This window comes from Vidua chalybeata, chromosome 2 (genome assembly GCF_026979565.1).
Source record: "Vidua chalybeata isolate OUT-0048 chromosome 2, bVidCha1 merged haplotype, whole genome shotgun sequence".
Lineage (NCBI taxonomy): Eukaryota > Metazoa > Chordata > Aves > Passeriformes > Viduidae > Vidua > Vidua chalybeata.
The window spans coordinates 49,323,652-49,346,049 of NC_071531.1; the positions used below are offsets into that span (position 1 = coordinate 49,323,652).

The window sequence follows — 22,398 nt, forward strand, 5'->3', positions numbered from 1 at the left end:
CAGGGAGACTGGCATTGAGGGAAAGGCGGGAAAGCTCAGGGTGGAACCACTGGGAGAAAATGGGGGGTGAAGGGGCAAACCATTACAGAACTGTTACAGAGATATAAAAACACAATACAATTCCTCCTTTTGTTTTAAAAAGGAAGGAGGGGAAACTTAACAAGCAAAACTAAAGGTTCAGTTTTTAAAATTGACCCGACCCAGCCCGAGAGTCCCATCCTTTAAAGAGTCCAGTCAGCCAGTCTGAATCTACAGTCTCGCTGAGATGGAATGTGCTGAGCAGGAGCAGCAGCTGAAGGATGGGGCTCAACTTGATGTTCATGCTGGCTGGGTCCAGATCAGCGAAATCTGAAAGGAATCTTGTAAACAAAAGACATTAGGATAGAGGGAGGAGTTAGGGATTTAAAGGGTGCGACGTCTCATCCTCCTCCAGCAAGCGCTGGCCACCTGTGCCGTGGTCCTGGACCTGGATACTTTGGGAACTTAAGGTTTCACCCACTTCGAAGGGACCCACTTCAAACCTGAGGAGGTGGACACGCAGGCGTATCCCCTCCCCCAGGTTATCATTTTGTAGGGTCCCTCCCTCTCCCATGTTTCTGGGTTTTTTACCAGGACTGGTGGACAAGCCTTTAGGCTGGTCTGACTACTTTCCAGGAAATGCCCGGTAATAGGTGGATTCAAGTTCTCGTATGTGCAGTTTAAGAAATTGATGGTAAACGGTGCTTTGGACAACTGCACTTGAGGGGATTCCACCTTCACTGCCTGTTGCTGTTGATGAAGAAGCCTTTTTAGGCTCTGGTGGGCCCTCTCATCACGGCTTTGCCTGTCAGGGAATAGGGGATGCCAGTTTTGTGCTCTATTCCCCATTGTTGCAGGAAGCTCCGAAACTCCTTGAACTTGTACGCTGGGCTGTTGTCTGTTTTGATGATTTTGGGGATGCCCAGCATGGAAAAGGCCTGCATCAGGTGTTTTTTGGTGTCAGAAACCTTCTCTCCTGTGTGGCCTGAAGCGTAGACTGCACTAGAGAAAGTATCTACTAAGACATGGACATATTTGAATCTGCCAAATGACTGGATGTGTGTTACATCCATTTGCCACACTTCACAGCTTTTCAAACCCCTAGGGTTTGTTCCTCAGCGAAGGGAATGGAGAGAATTTTGTTGACAGCTGGGACATGTGGTCACAATGGCCCTGGCCTGTTCGTGGGTCAGATGGAACTGATGAACCAGGCCATGTGCATTTTGATGGAAGAGCTGGTGGCTGGTTTTGGCCTGACTGAACACATCTGGAAGTGGGGCCACCTGTACAGGTACTGTGAGGGCATCAGCTCTTCGATTACCCTCAGCGATGAACCCTGGCAGGTCGGTGTGTGACCTGACATGCATCACCTAAAATGGTTGCTCTCGGTGGGAGACCAATTTTACTAGTTTTGAGAGCAACTCATACAATGCCATGTTGGAGACTTCCTGTAAGATTGCATTCTCTGCTCTGGACACTACACCTGCTACATAGGCCGAATCTGTGACCAAATTAAATGGTTCAGAGAACCTCTCAAAAGCTCTGACAACAGCAGCCAACTCAGTTACTTGAGGTGATCCTTCCACCTCGGCAACATCTGCCTCCCACTGCTGAGTCTGAGGATCTTTCCAGGTCACGACTGACTTGTGAGATGCCCCTGACGCATCTGTAAACACTGTCAGTGCCTTTAGAGGTGTTTTGCTCTGAATAGGTTTTAGTGACAATGTAAGTTGGATATCCAAATTGAAAATTTTGTGGGCTGGTCGATGAATTGAAATTTGACCAGTGTAACTGCCCAATGCAAACTGCAGTGCTTCGTTTACCTGAAGCAGATGTTCCAACATTGCTTTGGATAGATGGCCTGATTCTAATTTTAACGAAATGTGGATGCAGTCACAGTCACACCCTGCCAACTGCCTGATCTGGACCCTTGCTTTCTGGATCAGCTCTGCCACCAGCTCTTGTGGCCGTGTCATCCTTTTGGACCTGTTGTGACTGAGGAAGACCCACTCTATGATTAAGAGTGGGTCCCTCCAGTCCTGGTCCTTCTTCCTACTTGGGTGACCTCTCATTGGAAGATCACCCCATGGAGGTGTGGTAGCTTACTGAGAATGATGAATTTAAAGGTCAGGCCTGGTTGGTAACAGTGGGCCTGCCTGGCAGACATCGTGTCCTGCACTTTCTCCAGTGCAGCCCCCACTTCCTGGGTAAGGGTCCTAGGAGAACTAGGCTCCTCTCCCCCTTTTAATAAATTGAAAAGGGGGGCTAGGTCTTCAGTGGAAATACCCAGCCAAGGCCTCACCCAGTTCAAAGAGCCACACAGTTGCTGGACATCAGCCAAAGTCCTGATGTTAATCTTGATAGCCAATTTTTGCAGAGCAATGGTCCGCTTCTCAATCTCCAGGCCCAGGGACTTCCAAGGTGGCATCCTCTGAACCTTGTCTTCACGGAGCTCAAACCCTGCAACAACCAAAGAATTGATTGTTAGGTTAAGCGTGTGGGTAAGTATGTCTTCATTTGGGGCACACATGAGGATGTCGTCCATGTAATGAAGGATGATGACATCCTTCACAGCTGCACGGACTGGGGACAGCAAGGAAGAGACGTACCACTGACAAATACATGGGCTGTTTTTCATTCCCTGAGGAAGAACTTTCCAGTGGTATCTCTTCCTTGGGGGTTCTCAGTTAATGGTGGGAACTGAGAAGGCAAAGCATGGGGCATCGTCAGGGTGAAGGGGAATTTGAAAGAAGCAGTTCTTAATCACGGCCAGATTCCAGGTTTGGGGGAGCATTGTCGGGGATGGCATTCCTGGCTGGAGAGAGCCCATGTCTTCTATTACATTGTTGATTTGACGGAGGTCATGGAGGAGCCACTATTCATCTTTGCCTGGCTTTTTAATTACAAAGATGGGGGAATTACAGGGAGATGTTGTTTCCTGGATATTCCCCTTTTTTAGCTGCTTGTCTACGACCTCCTCAAGCGCCTTTAATTTTTATTTATTGAGCGGCCATTGCTCTATCCAGACTGGTGAATCTGTTTTCCAATTGAGTTTCTGGGTAGCGTGCTTTTCAGTGACCATTGCCTGAAAAATCTGGGGGGTCTCTGGGATGTCAATTCTGACCCCCCCACTGCGCCATCAGGTCTCTCCCCCACAAAGGTTCCGTATAATGTAAAACGAATGGGCTTACAGAGGCCAATTGCCCATTCAGCCTCTCAATTTGGACGACGCTTGTTGCATCCTGGAATTGGGTTTTAGGGGTTCTTATTTGTGTTAGCTAGCCGAGTCCTGTGCACCCCCGCGCTTCCCCCATGTCGTTCCCCCCCACCATGGTGTCTGGCCCCATGCTGCCTGCTGTTGGGGGCCATCCCCTCTGCCGCTCCTGTAACCACTCCCCTGTCCGGCCCCGGGAAACCCCGTGTCCACCGCCCCATCCCCACAATCCCACTCAGCCCGAGGCTCGGTGCCCGCCCTTGCGGGGTTCTCTGGTTGGTCGCTGTCCTACGTCATCATCGTGTCACCCGCATGGATTGGGGGGGTGGCGTCTGCCCTCCCTATCACATCCCCTATATCATCCCGCTCCCTCCCAGGTTCAGTGCCATTTCCCCCACGTGGAGTGGGAAGCGCGGGTCGCTACCCCCCACTTCAACTCTCAGCGACAATAAAACCTTCCTGCTCTCCTCATGGGTGATTTGGACATTCCTTCCCTCTTTGCCTCGGATCCCGTAGCGCGGGTGACAGAACCCAGCAGACCCCAACCCACGTGCCGGTGCCAGCGGCACACGGGAGAGAAGCGGCGAACCCGGAAGTCCGGGGGGAGGCGGCGTCAGAGGGCGTTGGAGCTGCCCCGGACTGGGGAGAAAGAGAGAACGCCGCAGACACTCTTTGTTTTGCTAATTGAATGCCCCCAACACCTTGTACATGTCCAGCCACATCTTGCAACTCCCAATGTGATGGCCATTCCTGGGAGGGAATGACAGTCACATCTGCCCCCGTGTCTAGGAGTCCAACTAAGGTTTTGTACTCCCCCCCCGGTATAACCCGCATGAGGTCTTTGGTTTTTCGGCCCCCAGTATCTGAGTCCAGGCAATGGTATGATATGTGTTTTTCCTCTGTCCCTGGTTCCATGAAGGCTCAGGCACTGGGATGGCCTGGGCGATGACCTGGCCTTTGGGCAGGTACACTGGTGGGTGAGTACAACGCAGCCAAAGGACGAGTTTCCCCGGGTCTGATGACACGAGACCTGGGAGGATGTGAATATCTAAAGGTGTATATTTGGTGTCCCCAAGGACGACATACTTACTACAGTTGTCTCCCCAAGTACCAGGTTCCTTGGGGTTCATAGACACAAAATGCCACTTGGTATTACGAAGATGGAGGGGCTCTGTCAGAGCCAACCTGAAAGGCACATTATGAGAATCAGTGGTTAAAACAGGTCTTGGTTGGTATGAGTGAGTCAAGTCTGGTGAAGAAGCAATGTTAATATTTGGTTTCCCCCCCACTCTGCAGATGTTCTTGGCCCCGCCCCATTTCTATCATCGTGCAGGGAGGCACTGCACTTAGTTTTTAATTTTTTGATGGCCCTCCTTTGGAGGCAACCTTTTGTTTTTGTTGGGCCTTCCTGAAGTTAAAAAAACTGTTGCCTCAATGGGCAGTTGGGCATCCAATGCCCTGGATTCCTGCAAAGATGACACCGCGGGTTTGCTGGGGGAGGTCTCTTAAATGTCCGTGGAGTGCGTGGCGGCTGGCTGCTGGATGGCAGGTCAGGGATGTCGACAGCCACCACCCTCCTCAGTTCCCTCTGTTTGTGACGTTGATCCACGGATGTGATTGTGAACTTCCTTGAGCACACTTCTAGCACGGACTGCAGGGTCGGTGGTGGGTTGAGGGGCAGGCTCAGGATTGCAGCTTTACACTTTTCATTGGCATTTTGTCAAGCAATCTCCATAAGGATTCCCTGCCGCACTCCCGTATCCTGTACTTGAAGGTCCACTGCCCTGCAAAGTCGCTCAACGAACTATGAACTTAAGGAAAGATTCAGAGGGAAACTGAGTTATAGACAGGTAATTATCAATGGGAAATGCCTTTTCCACTGCCTTCACGCTCTCCCGGAGCGCCTCCCTAGGTATTTTTATGGCTTGTTTTTCCCCCTCCACCCATTCCCCCTCCCCACAAAGGTGATCAATGGGTAACACCAACTTGTCCACATCCATCACTACGTCATGGTCAGCCCATAGTATTGGTAAAGCAGACCGTGCTTCCTTTTCCCACACTGCTTCCCATATTAAAAACTCTGTTGAGGATAGCAAGCACGAGAAAAGTGTACGGAGATCCACAGAAGTTAAAACATTTCCCGAAAGAGTGGCCTTCAACAGTCCCTTGAAATATTCGCCATCCCTACCAAAATTTTTTTGAGCTTTGTGGAGCTCCTTCTTGGTCTGGTAATCAAGTGGCGACCACTGGGGCCGGGGAACCCGCCCCATGCCCCACCTGGGGATACAGGTGACTGGAGCAGCACTGAGAGTGAGGATAGAATCAGGGTTCTGGTTCCCAGGCACCCCCCTTCCCCGGAAGCCCAAGCGTGGGAACAGGAGGGGTCATGGGAACCGTGGGAAAAAGAGATTACATCAGAGGGGGTGTGGCTAGGACACAGGGAGGAGAGACATGACTGACACATCCCGGAGTGGGCAGAACTGGGGGGGTGTGGTTTGGGGGGAGATAGGAGGAGCTGGAAGGGAAGGTAGGTCGCTGGAAAGAGGGGAGGAGTCAGAAGACAGGAAGGGGTTGGTTGATGGGAGGAAAAGGTTTAGGGGAGGAGCAGGAAAAGGATCATGGGAAGAAGAAGGGTATGTGGTGGCGACCGCCACGTGGCATCCGCCATTTTGCGCTTCAGGGGAGACTTCTTGAGGGAAGGTAGGGTCTGGGATACTAAAACAAACGGTGGACTTTTGGGATGGGGCTGTACAACGTGGAGAAGTAGGGGGACAGGAAAGATCTTGAGCAGTCTGGCCAGGACTGCTCGGGTGGGGGTCTCGGGGATTCTGTGGGGAACCAGGGAGACAAAGGCAGCCCTGCAGCTCTTGCCGCGCTGTTCCCTTTAGAATTCCCGGTTTGGGGCAGACAGGAGAGGGAAGAGGGCTAGGATGGGGAGAACTGGGGTTGAGTTTGCTCCTGGGTGGTTGTTCCTGCATTTTAGAAGAGGCTCTGAAATTATTTTTAATTTTCATGGCTAGGAAAGCGAACCTAGAAAGGGAGGAATCCCCTAGCCGCAACAACTCACTATCTACTAGATCCCAAAACTCCAAATTATGAATTTGGTCAGCCGAAACATTAGAAAAATGTATGAACAACCACTGAACAAACTCTTCTGTTTTATGAAACGGAATCCCATTCCTAAAAAGGACACCCACAACTTGATAATAGACTCCCTTTTGCAAGACAGAAAGCCGAGTACCCATCGTGGCTGATGTTAAATCTGTCTCTTAAAAACACACTACTCAGGGAAAAAGCAAGAGGAAAAGAGAAACTCCTTCTGCTGGCCACCTGCTAAAATGTGCTGCACAGCAAAGTAACAGCTACTGAAGTAGCGAAATCCTCCAAAGAGGGAGAAAAGTTGACTCTCTTCCCAGAAACATATAGGGAAAGAAAGTACCAAAGAAAAGCAGGCAAAGAAAGCTCCCCACCCCACCCGAAGGGAGAACAAAGGAGGGAGAGAAGATACTCACCACTCCGATGCTGGCAGCAGGGAAAGAAAAGTCCTGAGTAGTGCCCTCCTCGTGGAACTGACCATGTGGTGCCAACTGGCTACCAGTTCCTTCCCCAGGAGTGCTACCCACCAAAAAGGGGTCTGCTACTCCTGGGGTAGCTTGCTGGCCGTGAGACGGAGTCCAAATGCCACTGCAGAATAAATCCAACAGGACGTCCGGCCATCTCCTCCACAGGGTCTGGTGATGTCCTCAGACCTTGCACTGGCCACCAAACTGCCGCTGTGTCCACCCTGGAGCTCCCTGGCTTTGCCTGCCTGGCAGAGGCACGGTCAGCAGCAGGGGACACTCCCCTGTTTCTCAAGGAGAGTTGGGGAGCGGCTAAGAGAGAGCGCTACACTGTCTGCCTTGTATGGAGGACAGGTGACATCCGAGGAGGTAATAAGAGACTCAAGGCTGGGGAAACAGTCTCCGGTTTAATCCGAGCTCTGAGGAGCCCCAAATGCCATTGTACCCGACAGCCAAAAGCGCCCTCGAGGCCTTTGCAACATCTTAAGTACCAGGGCGGTAACCAGGGGGAAGGATCTGGGGGATCTGGGGGACTGGAAGGCGAAAGGACAGACAGATACATAAACCAATGGGGGAAGTTTAAGGGAGGGACCCCTGGCCCTCGTCCACTCACTCGATGCCCAAGGTGGAAGATTCTGGGAGAGTGGGATGAGGAGCTGAGTGATGGACAGGGTACCAGGGAAGGGACAGGGGAGTGACTGAGCATTTTCAGGGAGATTGGCATTGAGGGAAAGGCGGGAAAGCCCGGGGTGGAACCACCAGGAGAAAATGGGGGTGAAGGGGCAAACCATTACAGAACTGTTACAAAGATATAAAAACACAATACAACATAAACCTTTATAAATGTACAGCCTTCTCATTATGGCATAATGAATTTACTTTATCTGTACTTGCAGCTGGTTCAGCTTACTCATAATTATCTGTCTCATTTCTTGTGCATCACTGAATATATAAATGTAATATCCAGAGAAGTAGCAAAGATAAAACACCAACATAATTCCTATGGAAACAAAAAAAAAGTAGAAGGCAATATTACTGCACTGATAAAGGTTCCAAGTTGAAAAGCATATATTTTTTGGAACATTTCTTTCTTTCTTTTTTCTGAAAGAGGAATAGACATTTGGCATTAACCCTCCACTATTACAGCTGTTTTATTACACACATAAAATAATTTTTCAGTATTTAGATATCTGAGCATTAAGCACCAGATGCTCAACACTCTATATTTTATAGTAAATCTGGTTTTTTTTTTTAGTATCTCTGGTGAAATTCAGTAAAAATAAAATCAGGATTGTTTTTGTAGTTTCTCTAGATAGCAACCTCGAGCATGCCTCTTGTGTATGGACTACATTTCCATATGTGATTAAAATGATAGGTGTCTTGTGGTTTATAAAATCCAATCCTATTTACTTAGCTGTATTTTAATTAAATGTGCTTTGCAGTCAAACCCTCTGTGGCACTTGTATGAAGAATGCTATAAAACTAAAATGAATGACTGAATGTAATATTGGGTATGGATTGCAGAAATGCATTTTAATGTTTTTAAAGCATGCTCATAAAACTTCTCCTGGACAGGCTAAAAATTCAAATTTCCTGAGGAGAAGAAAGTTTTTCCATTATTTAGCCAGACTGACATATGATTAGTCGCTACAGTCTACCCAGAAAATTAAAAAACCCTTTTATGCCACTATTTCTTCTCTGAGTTTCAGGAATTTGTACCTTACAGCTATTTTCATCAACCATAGCAGAGCAGGTTATAAACGAGTCTCCTCTCCCTGCTCACAGATTTGCAATTGTGGTGGCCATGTCACAGCAATGAAGGACTTGGAGCACTGGGTGTTTGAATTCTGCCTATTTTCGTACATCTTACATCTGGAAACACAAACACCCTTAAATTACTAGATGACATCGGATAGGAGATATATAATTATCTGGAAGTATATTCTGTACTTTGTTCTTTTATTGTTCTTATGTCCATGACTGGAACATACAGAGCCTCAATTTTGATCCCATTCAGATAATGCCTCTACCAACACAAAAACAAAAGATGGTCTCTGGCCATAGCAGTATATGACCGCAACAAGAGATTATAGAGAGATACAGGGTGATGCTTAGGTTATGCCAGAAGGAATGATGGGCAGTAAAGTAGTCACTCTAAAAATATACATTGACTTGAGAATGAAGTGGACAGTGGTCTCCAAAATGACCCTTCCTCTCTAGCAACTATAAATGGAATCTGGGAATTTGAGAACCAGATATCTACCTTACACCTGTCTAAAATAAGAGATGAATCCCAAGGAGTCAGATTAACTATTGTGAATTTTCTCTGAGAATGACAAAGATAAGGCTTAAGGAAGGCTGTTTGCCAGAAAAGAGAGTGAAGCAGTGGTTTGGGGCATATTTACATGGAATTGATTCAGTAAGATTGACACCACACTGGTGGTGCCTGACACCTGGTCAGGCACTTCCCATTAATGCAATACTGCAATCAATGACTTTGCAATGTATTTTTTTTTTAATACATTATTCAATTTTGTCATAATCTTCTGCAGGAATAAAACAATGCTTTGTATAAGGTAGAAACTTTAGCAAGTTGCAGGAGCAAAATGTACAGATACTACTGCAAGTACTTCTTCACTTTGTGAGTCAACTTTCATGACTCATTGCAAACCCTGTATTATACTGCAGCTGGGAGCAGTGAACATAAGGTTCATGCTCTTTCTGGTGGCCTCTTTCCTTTCTAAACCACAATTTTCCATGTGATCCTGTATATGTCTGTAGTATGTCAACTACACAGTGGACTAAGCCCACTGTTGACCCTGGTCACTCGTCCCCCTGAATATTTGTTGCAAGTGCAGTCAAAGATTGTATTATGGTCTCATAATAGTTTGTGTTCGTACAATGTAAAATGATTAGGTATGGTGGGACTGATCAAGGTACAGCAAAATCCTCCATCATCTTAAGTTTGCCTCTTTCTAAGCTGCTTGGTGCTTTGAGCCTCAGCTGCAGCTGTGACAGTAGCTCACAGGACAAACAGAAAATGTGTGGATCAGGCAGCAGCTTGTTTATGCCTATTTTTCACCTCTACAGTATAGTTAAGTGCACAGTCTTTTGCTGCTGATCTGGACATCTGCTTTTATCACTTACAGAATACGGATCAAACCAGCTTCTTTGTCACCTTCCTTTTCTATCCCGGACTACAAAAAGAGAAACAAATTTGAACCAAAATACTTCAGTGTGTGTTGAGAAACACCTTCAGTGATATTTTTGTGCATTTATAGAAGTTTCAGCTCCTCCTGTTAGTTTTACTATTAAAGCAGCAAAATAATTCAGTTGAAGAAGGAAACTGTGTTCTGTGTTGTGAACCTCAGTGTAAGCTCTTCACTCTTACACTTGTGATGAGCATAGGAGTCTAACAATTGAAATTACCCATTTACTGCACTTTAAATTTCCACACTACATCCAAATAGTGCATGAGACAGTGTAAAGTCATGAGGGAAATGGTATAACTGTTGCAAAGCTATACTTTTAAAAATAGCAGACCATGTGCTACTAATTGCAGGAGAGGTGAATATTCCTTAGCACACATTTTTGACATGTTCAGGTCATTGTGTAGGCACTGCTTGAGTTGCCTGCATGTTTTTGTCAGATTTTAAAACTGAAAGTATTTTTACATGTTGCATCATGCTGTCTTGTAAAGAAAGCAGTGAACTTTGACAATATTAAATTTTGTGTCTTAAGGGCATAAACAGAAGATGAATGTCCAGCCAAAAAGGGAGAGACAGGGAGAGCTCTGCCTGTTTTCTCTTGATGAACAAGGGGATGCTGGCCAAAAGAAGGCAGCCTTTGAAGGATAAGCTTCTGCTCTACTAACAGCATTCTTCTCTCAATAAATAGGCCAGTATTTAATTGTCATGGATAGTGAAGAATACAAATTTAATCTTTCATTATCTTGTTCTGCACATCCTAGTTAATTTTGCACTTGGACGGGTCTCAAAGGATTGTGAATGGGTGAATCTTCTGCAGTTGTCTTTTGTAATGTTGCATTACCAGTGCTCTTTCCAGGAAAAACATAGCATCCCATTGAGTCACAAGAAATGCTCAATGCAAGAATAACAATGTTCTGTTTTAGAAAAGTACTCTCAAAACAGATTGAAAATGGCACAGTATTGATGAGCTATGTGAAGGCCCTTGCTTATATGCTCAGCTGATAGAAACTGTGGCTGTTTTACTGAATAGAGCTGGACAGAACAAGGTTTACAGGAAATCAGACTCTGTTCTGTGATGACATTCTTTAACTACTGATCATGAATTTAAGTTCATTTTCAGACATCCAATAATAAACAGCTAAGCATTCCTGACTCCTAATATTTGCAGATACTACAGCAATAAAATCCTGCAATATGCTGCAATGTCAACAAAACACAATTGTTTCCATCTCCTTGGTTTCTTTCACCATTGAACTTTGAAGAAGAGCTAGCTATAGTATGTGACATGTAACATCTCTATTGCTTAAGATCAGTATGTCATTGCTGATTATTACATACAAAAAAGCTTGGTACCAGTCCCTGGCACGTATAAAAACAATAGTGGCATATAAAGCTCAATATTATAGTGTGGGTCTTTTCCTGTTTTTTTTTAATCAGTTCTCTGTAACTTAATACAATTGTAGGGTAGTTAATGAATGGGGATATTTGAGGCAAGTAGTTTTATCAGTTCAGTTCTTTCTGCTGTGTCATTTAGGGACAGGAATCAGAATTTGTCTTCCTGGTGTCTGGACACTCTTGCTGTGATTTGATGCCTCCACAACTGATGGCTATCACCATTGGTGGAGAGGAGCAATTCTGCAGCCTCATGGAGAAAGAGATGGACAATGGTGCAGGACGTAGTGTCTCTTTAGCTAGCTCAGTCATCCCTGAGGGTAGGAAAGGAGCAGGAAAGGGACAGAAAGGACAGTTTGGATGGAATAATGGAAAGGTCAGGAGCATTAGACCGGGTTTTTAGGCATGGGATCTAGAAGAGAAAAAATACAAACTACTTACTTACCTACTTCCTGCTGCAAGGAGTATGTGCAGAAAGCTTCCTCCCTTCCATTTCCTTCCACTTCCAAAAAAAATCTCAGCCACCACTTGCCTCCATTTGTCTGTGCTCAGCTACCAGGCCAGAGACTCCAGCTGAGCATTGCAGCTGAGCTGCAGCATTAGTGAGACTGAGCAACTTCAGACGTGCTGCCTCACCCATTCTCGGTAGAGCAAGTGACACTGTCTATCCATCAGCCACACTCCCCAAGTGTGACTTAGTCTGCCTTCATTGCACACTCACAATCAATCTGCTGGGTATCCTATGCTCTTACTGTAGTTACAGCACTCAGTATGTTTCATATATCCACACAGTTTATTTCATCTTCTGTTCCTATAAAAAATATATATCTCCTTAATTCAATGTAGGCAAAATCATTCAATTTCTCTCAGTTTTTGGGTTTCAGTTCTGTTGCTGGTGTTTATCTTGTCGTGTTCTAGTAGCAAAACACACTTACTAGCTGCAGTTGCAAGAATTATAAATGGGTTTCTTGCTTTGCTTAATTTCATCAAATCAGGAGGCTTGGTTGTACCTTCATAGCAGGAATTTGGAGGGAGACAACAATGAAATAACTCCTGCATCAGTTTGTTCATATCAGGGCAGAAGTTTTTCAGTGTGAGAGAATCTCAGGGGAAATTAGGAGGAATACAGAGCAGATAGACAGTGAAAAAATAGGCATAATAACTTACTGATTTCAAGGCACTCTGCTGAAATACTAGCTACTTCTTTTTGCACCAGAGGGAACTGTGCTTCACAAGCCCATTGTTTCACTCACTGATTTGACAAAAAAGAATGAAAAAATTACATGTGGTACCTGATTCTTCAAACTGTTATGCAGATGCTTAATTACAGGTGATTGCGAGAGCCCTGGTGAGTCAAGCTCACGTGTCTGTTAAGCCCTTCAGTATTAAGACCACAAATACATAATCCTACATTCTTTAATTATGCCACTAGAAGTGGAGGTCTGTCTATTGATTAAATTATCACAATCAAACTGTTGTAACCAGTATCACATTATTTAATCAATAAGAATAAAAAAAAATATTTTTAAACATAAAAGACCATATGCTACAAAAAGCTAGCATGGTTGTTTCTTGTAGAGGAAACTTAAGATATCCAAAATCCATACGGGATGGAGCAAGGACACAAGAATCAAAGCAGAACACAAGAATCAAAGAAGGACTTTGCTGTTTTTTCAAAGTAAAAATCAATTGTTGGATACAGCTGTGAGGACCACAAGATCACAAAATATATTTGAGTTAGATGCCAGACAGCTATAAATGCTTTTCTGAATTCATGGACATCCCAGGGCTTCTTACAACAGTCTGTTTAGAGTTGTTCTTTTTTTCCTTTTCTCAGCACCAAAATAAGCCTGAAAAAACCAAAAGGGCTGTAATGTCATCCCTGCTAGTAGTGCAGCATAATGATCTGAGATTGAATAGATTAGCTTAAATTGAAACATTTTTTGGCATCATAACAGAGCCATTATGGGATATTTGGTTACCACAGAAACACAGGTAATGAAAGAAGCACTGTCATTAAATCATGAAACGCGGAATAGATTAATACAGACATCAGAAACAAAACCTCATTATTACATTAAAGGACTGATCTCACTGACGCACATCTATGTCTGACATGTAAACTCTCACTTTACTGACTGTACAAATCTAAAAACAGGCTGTGCCTAGATGCCATTCAAATGAAAAAATAATAATTTTTGTTCAATTTTTGGAAACAAAAATAAGTTTTAATAAATTGCTGCTATATATTTGTTGCTCACCCACGTTAAACAAATATTCTTAAACATGAAAACAGTACTTCCTGAAAGGTAACATTTAACAAAGAGTGCAGCACCACAACATCTACAGCAACACTTAGGCAGAACCTGTAATTGCTAGAGCTGTTTTTCTAGCACATCTATTTTCTGAGTTATAAGGTTAAATACCATTATGCTGTTACTGTTTGTTCCCCAAGGTAAATAAGAAGCTCTTTGCCTTTATCAAACAGCTTTGTCAACGGCTATAAAAACAAGTTTCTACTCTGCTCGACCACATTGAAAAAGCTCAGCCTCTACAGCCACTATGCAAAAGGTGAAACTTTATATGAAGATCTGTGCAGTGAGGCAGGGGTGTGTGTACTTGTGGTTTTTTTTTCCCTTACACAAAAAATTTAGCATCAGCACTGACATGAGACAATTTAAAACTCTGAATAGTCAACAAAATTACAAATGTTCAAAATTATCCCTTTCAACTTTAATAATATCTGCCATTCTCAGCCCACCCCTCTCATTCCTCATTCTTCCTTCTCTTCCCTGTTTTTCCTCCTGATATTTCTTGCACACTGACTTGTCTGCTTTGACAAAGAGGTTAGCCAGTACAAACTAAAAACCTTCTTGTAAATACCTCTGCTCTAATAATTTCAACCATATTTGCTTGGAATTAAGTTCTTCATTACTGGATATGTTGCCAATTAGGGAACACAGTGTCCTGCTAGCTAAAGTTTATTACAGCAACATGAAAGACAACAATCACGACTTGAGAAAGAGAGTGAAGAATGAGGAAGGATGCAATCAAATAATTTTAGTATTTTCCCAAGCCTTAACAATCTGATACCTAATACACAACACATACATGAAGATTGGGATTCTACACATTGGAGGACAGGGGACATCCAAAGATAGGGTTGTGAGATCATTTATTTCATACATGACTGCTCTTTGAAGGGGATTGACAGCTTTACCATGCCACTCAAGAAGAGGGTCGGGATTTGAGTTGTTGCTTTTGCAGGACTAGATTTTAGAAAATATTTGTTTCTGTATTGTAATCACACTTCAGCCACCTTCCACTAACAGAAGTTAACAGCAATATGTTAATACTCCTTGTTTCTGATTCTATTTTTTATAGTTTTAAGAACAATTAAGGGAAAAATTAGTCTCCAGTAAAGATGTTGATTATACTCTCAACTTCCACCCTGCTCCTGAAACATGACAACTGGTGTCATGTCTCTACCTTGCAGGTGAAAAGGAACCAAAAATCCCCAACCAACTACCACCCAAAAAATCCCAACACCCCCCACCCCAGCCCCAAGCCCCTCTCAAATGCAGACTAATTCCTTTTTCCCCAATAAGAATCTTACAGAACAGGAGATACCATCAAGCAGTTAAAATAAGAAAGTTTATCCTGTATGTGTCTGAATAGCCTGCATGTTTAGAGAAACCAGAAAGGTTGAATTTATTGATCTTCTCTTGTCTATGTAATGCTGATCCAATGTCAAAAGAAGGAAAGAATACAAGATGTATTGAGTCCAGTTGGACTAATTGGTGCTGATTTTCTTTATAGCACCCCATTTTGGATTTGGATTGTGACTAAAACAGAGTCAGTAAGACAGCAGTGTTTTGGCTATTGCTGAGCAGCGCTTGTCCAGCATCAGGGTTTTATTTTTCCCACTCTGCCCCAGCAAAGAGACTGGGGGGAGCACAACAGTCTGGGAGTTGACAGAGCTGAGACAGGTGACCGCTGAGCAAAGGGATATTCCATGCTTTTTAATGCTATGCTCAGACATAAAAGCTCAGGAGAAGGAGGATGATGCAGGGACAGTTGTGATTATGGTAGTTGTCTTTCCAAGTAAGTATTACGTGTGCTGAGGCAGGACTTTCAGGGAAGTGGCTCAACATCTCTCTGCCAATGGGAAGTAGTAAATGAATGCCCCATTTTGCTGTGCTTGCACAGCTTTGCTTCACCTATTAAATGCCTTTATCTTGAGCACAGTCTTCTTGCTTTTGCTCTTGTGATTCTCTCTCCCATCCTGCTGGGGCATGACTGAGTGACTGGGTGGGGCCAGGACTTAATCACCACAAGAATATGGAAGAGGGGGACAAAACTGAGACTCCAAGATGATATTTTTTTGTATTTCCTGATAAAAGGAGGCAAATCCCAAGGTTGAAAAGTGCATGTGAGAGCTCACATTAAAAACAGATTCTGTTCCATGAGTAGTAGTCATGGAAGGTGACTTCCACCACATTTTTCTGTATGGATAACAACTGAGATGAGACTAGACTTCCCCTATGAAACAGGATTTAGAAACTTTGTGTTTTTCCATTTTAGAAGTCCTAGAAATATTTCTGTATTTTCTAAAGGATATCCTGAATTATTGATGAAATATCCTTTTGGCAATATTCTTGATGGCTTTTTTAATACTGTTAAAAACCTCTCTGTGGTCAGATTTTTCTTCAGCAAATTAAAGAAAGAAGTTGGCTCATAGTTCACCTAATAAATATACATAAAACTCCTCTTCACATCTATAAAATTGAATTGTGGTGAAAGATCATATTTTAAAACATTCTGTTTTTCTCTCTATTGATCCAAAGAAAATCCTTTACAAATTGACTGTCATCCTACTCTGATATCCTTAGGTGATGACTTATAAGTAATTCTGGTCAGTTGAGTATTAGAAGAAAAACTACTGTATTAGCTGCTTTTGCAAATATTTTTGCACAAAAGACATCTGTAATCTGCAGAACCCAATTACTACACCAAAGCAAGAATTGCAAGGCAAGGAATCACTGCAAAGTGCTACAGGGCACAAAGATGTGCATGTCTCTGTGGGCAGAGGCAGCCCCATGCGGGCATTTCACAGAATCACAGAATCAAAGAATGATTTGAGTCAGAAGGGACCTTAAAGATCATCTAGTTCCAAATTCCCCACCATGGGCAGTTGTGCCACCCACCAGATCATATTGCTCAGGGCCCCATCCAACCAGGCTTTGAATAGCTTCAGGTATATGAAACCCACAACTTCTTTGGACAACCTGTTCCAGTGGGCTCAATACCCTCACAGTAAAGAACATCTTCCTAACAACTAATCTAAACCTGACATCTAATTCCTCTGAAGCCCCTGCTTGGACCTGGGGATGGCAAAGGAGACCAGAAAAGACTGGGACTAAGGTGTCCTGACTATATTAGAAGTTAAGAAGAAAGGACCAGACACTTGAAATAGAAGCAATTTGAAACCTTAAAAAGCAAAGATCTGGGATCCTATTTTCTAGACTGAGCAACTGTGTTTGCATTGCAGGCCACTACTTCATGTGTATGGATAAACACGAGCCACGGATACATGCAGCTTTCTGCTCTCCCTGCACATAGCTCAAAGTGCTTTCAAAGCAGCTTTCAAAGAGCTCTGTGACCAGTAAATAAATTTGTCAGACTCTCTGCCATTTGGAATGTAAGTATAGCTTACCCTAATGCCTTAGGGTAGGTATATTAATGTACCTACCTAATACACCCTTAGCTAGCCTAATGTAGCTTCATTTAGGCTAAAAATGCAGGATGGAGATCCTGAAGTTGCAGGAGTACACACCCATTTTTAGCCTTTCACAGTACAGTGTTCTAGCACAGCAGCAGGGGAGGGGAGATACTACTTCTGTAATTTCACATTTCTTTTTTTTTAAATCTGACTGCTCAATGGAAAGTAAAAAAATGTCATAAAGACCTTCTTGACTTCATAAAAATTTGTAATCAGCAGTATCCAACAGCTTAAAACTTCCATTCCTGCTATCCCCAGATCATCTGCTTCTGCTTAGTTTCTTTGAGGAGCTGACTACATTGCAGCAGTAAATTTCACCAGCTGGATGGGGAAAAAATGGAGAATTCCTTCCACACAAAAATTACAATTGAGCACAATTGTGCCACAGAGGCAAGGCAGGAGGGAACAGTACAAATACCCATTTTCATATTTCCATGCACGTAAATATATCATAGCTTTCCTACAAACACCTCTCATGAGGAGTTTCTGTTATTACAGCAGCAAACAGCACAGTAAAGAATACTGGATGTAGGCTGCCATCTGCCGGGTTTTGTGATGAAAGGTCACTTACCAGCAGATTTTGGCAGATTTTGCCTTAACAATGCAAACAGCATGACAAATGCTTACCCATGGAAGGCTGGGGGCATGGGGGCATCCTATTTCCACCAGTGGCAGCCGATGGAAGTTTCTGGAAGCCAGTGGGTTTCCTGAACCTGACTTACAGGTCCCCAGAACACTTTAAAAGGACATTGCTTTGCACAGATATTGTTTCTGTATTGACACAAATTTTAAATTAATATACTTCAATGCTCTCAGTCAGGTTATGAATCTTTCAGACACACAAATACACAAACACATGTTAAATCCTCTTGAAGCCATGCTAATATGCAAATTCTAGTTTTTGTGTAACTTCATATCATTGTACAACCTGTACATCACTTTCTTGCAGTAGGATTATAGTTTTTTTTTCACCAGTTGACATGCCCTAAAGGTTCTACATCTGTTTTCCTGAGCTCTTAACATCAGTTAATGACTTATTACAGCTCAGAACACCAACATTTTATTGGGTTCAATGGCAGCGTGTAAGTTAAATGAACCTGTGCTGATGAAGAGATATTGGGTCTTTTATTGAGCTGACATTTATGCAAACATGTGCAAGACAAGTACTCGTAAAATATTCTAGAAATAAAAGCCAGGTTTGTGTGACTCAGTAGTATTTTTGCCTGCCTTCACTGGGTTCAAGATTTCAAGCAATATATCTTGGTGTTGGTACACAAATTCCTCAGCCTGCAATGAGCTCCACATATTCTCCACAGTGAGTTCAGACTGAGGATAGTGCCACTAGTTTTGCAATGGAAAGTAAGGGACTCAGAACTCTCTCCATATTGACCGTATTCTCAGAAAAATTCTCTAGTATCATTCCAGTTGTAGTGCGGGCCTCCATCTTGTGGCTGTTACTTTTCAGAGACAATCTTATTAACACTTCAAGTTTTCATCTGAATTGTTCACCAGCTTTTTAAAAAGTCTCATGAGCCCCTGTTGCAAGCCATGTTAAACTTTTTTTGTTCCAAAAGAGACACAGCAGAGTAACTGACTATCAAATGAGCCAACAACACAGTTGGATTTTGCAATAACTGAGCCTCACTATTATGATGCTGTAATCAAGAGGATAGTGTTAAGATTAACAGAACTTATACTAACTTACTTTTGTGTTCTCTACAGCCCTTTGCAGAATGGATATAATTCTTTATAATGTGAAAGGGTCTTCCCTTGCTAGCTGGCTTGAGTGTTCTAATGGATCTCAGGGCAAAGTAGATAAGTTGGTGGTATTATTATGCATATGCATTTGTAAGTAGATGTTTGCATTTGCATGCACATATTTTGCAATATCTCAGAAAAAGAGTGCTGCGTCTCGTCCCAACTTCGCAAGAGCAGATCTCTTGCTAGCCCCAGCTAGCTCCACAGGGTGATAGGGCAGTGAGAGGCACTCTCTGCTGAACCCAGCTGGGGTTTAGAGAGTGCCTTCATGGGTCCGAGGACACTGCTGATCCCACCAGCAAGGAAGGAGGCAACACTCTTCTGGGGATAGGTCCAAGATTTATTATGACTCCGAGGAGAGCCCCAGAGCCCAACAGCACTCAAAGAAGTCCCAGAAGAGAGTGAGCTCTGGGCTTCGAACAGGCTCTGATATAGGGTGGGCGGGGAAACCCGATCAGGCAATGGGAGAAGACATGGGAGTGGCCTTCCGAGGGAAGGACAATGGGGGTATCCACTTAGGAGGGAGGAGGGGAGGGACCCCGGGCCATTGTCCAGTCACCCAGTGACCCTGGCAGAAGCCTCCAGACAAAGGGGAAGGATGGACAAGTCACGTGGGAGGGGTCAGGGGCATGAGTCAGGGTTTTTGGGGTTGATGGACACACAGGTGCTGATGGGAAAACCTGGGATGAACAAAAAGGACACAAGGGGGGTACAGAGGGATAAACCATTTTGAACATACATACAGTGGAACCTAAAAAGACAACTCCACAAAAGAGAATAGAATTTCAAGTGAAGTTTTTTTGAAACTAACAGCATTGTGAATTTTCCTGTGGCTTTCAGCATACACCAAATAAGAGTCTTCAAGACTTATGCAATCTCTGCTGGAGCTGACTTCTTAGTTCTAGTGTCTCTTCTTAAATACACCAAATCAATTAAAATTTAGCATGATTCTTCTCAATTGCTTGAGCTGACAGGAGTCTCCTCAAGTTCAGCCAAAAGGTAAATACAGAGTCCTGCATGTGGGATGGGATAACCTCATGTGGTGGGGCAGACTAGAGATCAGCTTTGAAGGAAACGACTCCGTGATTCAGCTGGAAGGTTGGAACATGACCCACCAATGCACCTTTGCACCACACCAAGGTCTCCTGACTATATTAGAAGAAGTTAAACCAGCAGGTTAAGGGAAGAGATTGTATTCAGCACTTGTGAGACAACATCTGAAATACTGTGTCCAGTTTTGGAGTCCACAGTAGAAGACACTGACAGGCAGGTGAAAGTGCAACAGATGCCAGCAGGCAGCTTTGTGGCTGGATAACATGATGTAGAAGGATATCATGTCAGCTCTGAGCATGTTCAGCCTGCAGAAGGGAGGACTTTTGGTGGGGGTATCTTGCTGCTGTGAACAATACCAGATAAGAAGGCATAGATAAAGTGGAGTCATATTTTTCTAGTAGGTGCATGGTTATCTATGAAGAGACAACAAGCATAAATTGAAACACAGGAAAATGTGTAGTTTTATAGAAAACTATAAAAAAGGTTTTTCAGTATGAGAGTGCTCAAACACTCAGAGCACTGAGTGCTCAGCAGAGGTTGTCTCAGGAGGCTGTGGGATTTCCATCCATAGAAATACTTAAAAGATAGCTGGATGTGGCTCTGAGCAAATCCCGACTCTGGCTTTGAGCAGGGGAGTTGGATGAAACACATCTAGAAGGTGCCTTCTGGCCTGTCAGATTCTCTTCTTTACCTTCTGAAGAATTTTCTTGTTCACACAGCAGTAACAACATGATACAGGAATTCTCTACTGGCTCTCAGGCACTTCAGCAGCTGAGGAAGAAACAGCCCATGACACTGTAACAGAATATTCACTCGAAGCTGTCCAAGGCATCAGCTCTATGTGCACGCAATGAGACAATTCCTACCAAAGCTCCATTATAAAAGGTTTGTTTCCCCTATGTGTGTTGGGGAAACAGCTCCCTTTCTGTTATTTAAATGCTGAGGTTTGACCTCATCTGTAAATGAGTTTGCCAGCCTAACAGCACAACAACAACGAGCTGTCACATTAGCAGATAGAGTGAACAGCTAGTTATTTCCCAGGTAGTGGAAAGCAATTAAGAAACTCCCATGTCACTCCAGTTAGTATGGTCTACTGCTAATCAGATGCAAATCTCACCTTAAATAAATAAGCAGACTGGTTATTTCTAAGTAGAACATCCCCATTTACAATCCGAGAGGCGTGTTTTATAAAAAACTGTAGGTCTCACTGAGTCTGGTGTGTACTGCAAATACGCTGGCCTAAAGTGCCCTCTTCTTTTCCTGGCCCATAAACACATTGGGAAGGGAATTTTTGGCAGCCTACTGAGCCAATCTGAAGGACAGGAGAATTTGAGGGGCATTGTGAAGACTTCTATTCCTAAAAAACAAGGTTGCAAGTTATAGTTTCCAGTATTACTGTCAGGTTAAACAAAAATCCATCCTCAGATACACAGTATTATTGCATGCAAAAAATGTAAAACTAATTTTTGTAATAAAGTAATTCCTATATTCAAATATCTAGGCTTTTTTTTTTTTTTACTATAGTTAATGGAAATACTAAGAAAAATACTTCACATCTGTTGTCGTGATAAATCAAACCCTAGTTCTATTTTGAACATCCATCTTCAGATTGTTAAACTGAGCATGTCACCTGACAGATTTATCTATTAAGTCCTGGGGAATTTAACATCATTTGTATTTGCTGTGCAAACTCCATTGGTACCAGTGGATAAAACAGATTTTAGGATGACCTCTGTTGGCAAAAAGTCATAAATTACAGATCTTGGACAAGATTTTTTTTTTTTCATTTCACCTCCTGGAGTGCAAAATTAAGGGTTATAATTTAAAATCAGTTGCCAGTTGAGAAGAACATTTGAAACTGAGTATCAATGCCTGAAATTGTCACAAGTAATGACAGCCCTATAAATAATGTATGAGTTAATGATGATTGCTAATCATATTTGGAGTTTCTTAAATGTAGCACTGACTCCATTGGGTCTGAAATTGCAGGAAAGCAGTAAATTTTATGGAGTATGAAGTATGACAGTTTCTTTTTACATATACAGGCTTCAAAGGGTATTACAAGTGCTTTCCAACAGCCTTTATCTATAAAAATATTGACTCCTCTGTGGAGAAATACAGCACCTGGGACTTACATTTGCAGTATTTCTTACTGAAGTAGTAGTACAGTAAAGACACTTATTTCAGGCAGGTGTTCTGTCTTTATTTCATAGTGTCTAAGTCTTGCCTTGCTTGTTGGCTATCTTCTCAAGTAACTATTTCTAACAAATATATACACAGAGAGGAAACAGGCAACACCAGATCCATTTATTGTAAGCCTTTCAAATTTTAATAGTGTTCATTCCTGTAAAAATGTCTCTGGTGTTCAACATACTACTGAGCTCTCAGCTTTTTAAGTCATCAATTCTTTGT

At 43.3% G+C, this 22,398-nt stretch overlaps 1 long non-coding RNA gene across 1 annotated transcript; it reads left to right on the plus strand.

Moving 5' to 3' along the window:
• Positions 1-1,235: 1,235 nt before the first annotated feature.
• LOC128784046 (uncharacterized) lies at positions 1,236-7,021 on the plus strand. Its single transcript, XR_008429345.1, has 4 exons — positions 1,236-1,361; positions 2,423-2,519; positions 4,958-5,082; positions 6,961-7,021. It is a non-coding gene; the product is annotated as an uncharacterized LOC128784046 (long non-coding RNA).
• The last annotated feature ends 15,377 nt before the right edge of the window (positions 7,022-22,398 follow it).